Consider the following 5,554-nt stretch of genomic DNA (forward strand, 5'->3'; position numbering starts at 1 on the left):
CTATTGCTTCGTTGCCGGAAGCCTTGCGACGTTTCGTCGGAGCCGCGAGCTGCTCGCCCCTCCAAAGGCTGCAACGGACTCCGCCGAGAGGTTTGTGGTTTGCCGCGGACACATCTGCATCGGCTTTTCATCCTCGGTTGGATAAGTTTATTTCGTTCTATTATATACATTCTTAAGTGCAACCGGTTACTCGTTGGTTGTATTTGTTTGTTTGTTGGTGGAGGTAGTGTTCCCGCTCCCTCTTCCGGCATAATATTATGTGAATCAGCTGTTGGCATTGCGTGTGCTTGCCATTAGTGCTGACTATCGGTGCAACCCTTTTGCATTCGCTTTGTTTTGTTGTTTCGTTTGCTGGTGAAGGCAGTGGCCTCGCTCCCTCTCCCGGCATCCGTACCGGTATATGGTTGTATTATATATTTGTATTATATTTTCAATTGTTGGTGAAGGCAGTGGCCTCGCTCCCTCTCCCGACATTTGTACCGCTATATATTTGTATTATTTTTCAGTTGCTGGTGAAGGCAGTGGCCTCGCTCCATCTCCCAGCATCTGTACCGCTAATGTTTGCCAATTAGCTGTAGGCATTGCGTGTGCTTGCCGTTGACTATCGGTGCAACCGATTGTACTCGTTTTGTGTTGCATTTTTCATTTGTTGGTGACGGTAGTGATTTCGCTCCCTCTCCCGGCATTTGCATTGCACTTGGTATTTCAGTTGATTGATGTGAATAAGCGGTTATTTTCTTGACCGTTTGATACTTTTCTTTCCCTATTAATTATTACCGCGTTTTTCGCTCGGCCTACCTTAGTTTGTGTATTGTGGTGCCATTTTGACTGTGCCCGTTTTGTGCAAACACCCCTAACTGGTGAAGGCAGTGCTTACGCTCCCGCTCCCAGCATAGGTGTGATTTTGTAGTTGGTAGCAGTGTTCCCGCTGAGGCTAACTCATCTCCTGCAACATTTATCTGGTGACGGCGGCGGTTTCTCTCCCTCTCCCACTGTCTGTTGCTTTCTGTTTGTTTTCCTGGTTGTCACCATGTTTGGCAACCATTCTTGTTCGGCGATGGCTTCTCTGCAGCCTGAAGATGGCCATGATTTGTGTCCCTCATGCCTCGGCCTTGAGCATCTGAAGGAGGCTCTTTCAGATGACGCCTGCATGAACTGCAGCTTCATGCCCCGGGCAGTGAGGGCTGCCAGACTAGCTGAGGTAGAACAACTGTTGACCCTCAGCCCATCACCTGAACAGCTGACCCCAGCACAGGGAGTGGTTCCAACTCGGTCTGGCAGGCCCAAACGTCGTGCTGCCGAGACAGCAGTCCCCACTTCCAGGAAGAGGGTTAAGGAGTCCAGCCTTGCTTCCAAGGTGGACCAGTTAACAACAGAAATTAATAATATGAAATCCCTCTTCCTAACCTTCCAGTCTGGGACTGGTGCAGGGGAGCCAGCTGCTTCAGTGCCTCCAGCGGCCATCTTGGAGCCGGAGGAAGATGTGCTTTCCATGGCGGCGTCAGCCACTCAATTTGCTGAATATGAGCCGGAAGTGGTTGCGCAGGATGTAACCTCCCGTGCTTCCGCGGCAGGCTCCTGCTCATCGACCCACAGCTCCGCTGGTGGTTCTGATGATGGCTCAATGGGAGCCATCATTCGTATGGCCCTGGCCCGTTTGCAGTTAGACCTACCGCAAGCTCAGTCGGCTCCAGCCAGTGCTTTCTTCAGGCGTGGTCCATCCCACACTAACTTTACTGTCCCCCCATCAGAAGAGTATCTGAGGGAATTGCATGCATGTTGGAGGGATTCTAGAACTCTCTCTCATGCAACATCTGATGGCCGCACCCTGGCAGCCATGCAGGATGCACCCAGATTTGGCTTGGGCCGCATGCCAGCAATTGAGCCCCCTATAGCTGCTCTGATTGTCTCGCCTGATGAGGCTCTGAGGCCAGATGCGAGGTGTCCTCGTCCCCAGTGTCGGGTTACGGATGACCTACTCTGTAAAGCCTATGATGCAGCGGCACGCATGGGACGCATAGGTAATTCTATGTCCCACCTGCTGCTCGCGCTATCAGCATCCCTGCAGGAGACTACAGTGGATGCTCCCGTCCACAATTTCAGCGACGCTTCCCTGCAGGCATTCGCGCTGATGTCTAGAGAGCTGGGGCGATTGATGTCCACTCTCGTCCAGGCTCGCCGTCAGGTTTGGCTGGCGCAATCTCCTCCGACTGATGCATGTAGGAGAACTCTCCGCAGTGTTCCGGTGGAACCTGGGGAGGTATTTGGGTCTGCGGCTCTAGAGGCGCTTAACCGCACAGTTCAAGCCAGACAGACTCGATTTCAGCTGTCTGAGCTTCAAAGGAATATGCCCCCTCCTAGCGGCCCTAGGAGCTCTTCAGTTGCCCCCCAGCGCCGGCCTCATCCACAGGCTTATCCCAGTAGCTATCGCAGGTCTCAGCGCACACCTTCACAGCCTGCCCACCAGCAGGCACGGGGTTTTCGGGCCTCTGAGCAGCTGCCCTCTGGGCAACCTCAGGCCTCTCGTGCTGCCCGTCGTGCCCCCAGAGCCTCTAGAGGCCGGGGGACCCGGCGCTGAGGCCCAGGGGCCGGTCGTCGGCTGTTTTTCCAGCAGCAGCTCAGTTACTGGGCTGCTTCCACCAGGGACCCCTGGGTGCTTTCCACCTTGACCCACGGGTACAAACTTCAGTTCCGACGCCGGCCCCCAGCCTATGGCCGGGTCAAGATGACCATCATACGCGACCCGGCAAAAGCCCAAGCCCTCAGCCAGGAGTTGTCCGTCCTCCTGGACAAAGGTGCCATTGAGCCAGTAGATCCCCTGTTGCAACCGGGGGATTCTACTCCACTTACTTTCTAGTAACAAAGAAAGACGGCGGACTCCGTCCCATCCTCGACCTGAGGGGTCTCAACAGATTCCTGAAGGTCTTGAGGTTCCACATGCTCAGCAATGCAGAGGTTCTGCGCACTGTGGCCAGAGAGGAGTGGTTTACATCAATAGACCTGAAGGATGCCTACTTTCATGTCCCCATAGCTCCAAACCACAGACAGTTTCTGCGGTTCGCTTTTCACGGGCGTCATTACCAGTTCAGGGTGCTCCCGTTTGGCCTCTCCCTTTCCCCACGGGTTTTCACCAGGTGCATGATGGCAGCCCTCTCACCCCTGCAGTCGCAGGGCATGAAGGTCCTCCCATATCTGGACGACTGGCTCATCTGTGCACCGTCCCAATCTCAGGTGGCCCTGGACACGACGCATCTTCTGTCCCACGTGGCCCGACTGGGCCTGAAGGTAAATTTTACCAAGAGTTGCCTGGTTCCCTCGCAGAGCACACTCTTTCTCGGAATGACTCTCGATTCAGTCGCCATGAAGGCCTGTCCGTCACCACAGCGGGTGGACGACATTCTCCGCCTCCTTTTCTTGTTTCAGGAAGGCAGGTGGTTGCACTATGTGGAGTTTTTGCGCCTCCTCGGGAAACTGACGGCTGCTGCCAATGTGGTTCCTCTGGGACTGCTGTCGCTACGTCCTCTTCAGAGGTGGCTGCACAGCTTTCATTTCGATGTTCGATGGCACAGGCACAGGAGACTCAGAGTGTCACGCTGTTGCCTTCTTGCTCTGGCCCCATGGAGAGAGAGATCATTTTTCCTTCAGGGCATGCCCTTGGGTTCCATTGCATCCCGTCGGGAAGCCATCACAACAGATGCCTCCCTCTCAGGGTGGGGCGCCGTGTGGCAGAACCGGACAGCTCAGGGGCTGTGGTCTGCTCGAGACCGCTCGGTGCATATCAATGTTCTAGAACTGTGGGCTGTGCACAGGGCACTGCTTTTCTTCCTTCCCTTCCTGAGAGGCCGACATGTGCTTATACGGTCGGACAATGTCTCAACCGTCTCCCACATAAACCACCGGGGGGCACCAGGTCTGCCCAACTGTTGCAGGCATCCCGGGACCTGCTGTTGTGGGCAGCGCCATGTCTGGCCAGCCTGAGAGCAATGTATTTGCCCGAGGAAAAGAACCAGGCTGCCGACTTCCTCTCTCGTTACAAACCGCCGCCAGGGGAGTGGCGGCTTCATCCAGAGGTCGTTCTCAAAATCTGGGAGGTCTTCGGCAAGGCAGAGGTGGATCTGTTTGCCACGGAGGAGTCGACCCATTGCCCTCTCTGGTTCTCTTTGACAGAAGAGAGCAGCCCTCTGGGTCAGGACGCTCTTGCCCACGATTGGCCAGACAGTCTTCTCTATGCGTTTCCGCCAATCCCTCTGATTTTTCCAACGCTACAGAGGGTCCTCCAGCAGGGCCACAGACTGCTGTTGGTAGCCCCCTTTTGGCCAGGCAGGACGTGGTTCCCATTGCTGAGCAGGCTCTGCCGCAGCTCACCATGGCGCCTCCCCGACAGGAAAGATCTCCTGTCTCAGTTACAGGGCCAGATTTGGCATCCCGACCCTCCTCGCCTGCAGCTATGGGTCTGGCCGCTGCAGGGCCCAACCCCCTACTGACAGTGTTCAAATTCTGTCTGTAATACCATATTGAATGCCAGGGCGCCTTCTACCCGGTTGCAATATGAAAATAGGTGGCAGCTGTTCACTGAGTGGTGTTCAGACAGGGGTGAGGACCCTGTGAACTGTTCAATCCCTAAGATTTTGGAGTTCCTCCAGTCACTCTTGGATAAGGGTCGGTCCCCGGCTACTCTGAGGGTGTATGTGGCAGCCATTTCCTCTCGACATGTTTGGGTGGAAAATGACACAGTAGGGTGCCACAGATGTGTGTCACTTTTTCTGAAGGGGGCGTGGCGGTTGCGACCCCCACGAGCACAGCGTGCCCCAGCATGGGATCTGCACCTGGTGCTAGATGCTCTGTGTTTGCCTCCCTTTGAACCCCTGGAACAGGCAGAGCTGAAGTGGGTCTCTGTTAAGACTGCCTTTCTCCTTGCCATTGCTTCAGCAAAGCAGGTCGGAGAGTTACATGCTCTATCCGTCAGTGATTCATGTCTGAGGTGGAACTTGGATGGTTCAGGGGTTACTCTTTGGCCAAACACAGCCTTTCTCCCGAAGGTTCTGTCGTCATTGAACCTCAATCGACCTATCCACCTAGCACAATTTGTCCCCCCAGCAGGGGAGGACAGGTTAAGACTGCTGTGTCCTGTGCGGGCTCTGAGAACCTATGTAACTGCGACCGCAGGTATAAGACGGTCAGACCAGCTCTTCCTCTGCTATGGTGGTCCTAGGAAAGGCTGTGCTCTCTCCAAACAACGATTGTCTCATTGGGTTGTTGACGTCATCACCCACGCATATAAAGGAGGTGGTCATCCCCTGCCGTCAGGGGTGAGGTGCCACTCTACCAGGGCCGTCTCAACATCATGGGCGGCCCTGCGTGGTGTGCCCCTGGAAGACATCTGTGATGCAGCATCATGGGCATCACCAAGTACCTTCTCCAGGTTCTATTGGGTGAATGTTGCCACCCCCCATCCGATGGGTGTGGTCCTGTTGCCTGACTCTGCTGTTTCCTCTCAATGAGGTATGCATTGGAATTCTTCGTGACTTTGTTGTTATGGGTCATCCAGTGCTTG

General features: G+C 55.0%; 1 pseudogene; it reads left to right on the forward strand.

Annotated features, from left to right (window-relative positions):
* The first annotated feature begins 1,057 nt into the window (after nt 1–1,057).
* Nucleotides 1,058–4,484, forward strand: LOC125010576 (annotated as a pseudogene).
* The last annotated feature ends 1,070 nt before the right edge of the window (nt 4,485–5,554 follow it).

This window comes from Mugil cephalus, chromosome 7 (assembly GCF_022458985.1).
Source record: "Mugil cephalus isolate CIBA_MC_2020 chromosome 7, CIBA_Mcephalus_1.1, whole genome shotgun sequence".
NCBI classification, from domain to species: domain Eukaryota; kingdom Metazoa; phylum Chordata; class Actinopteri; order Mugiliformes; family Mugilidae; genus Mugil; species Mugil cephalus.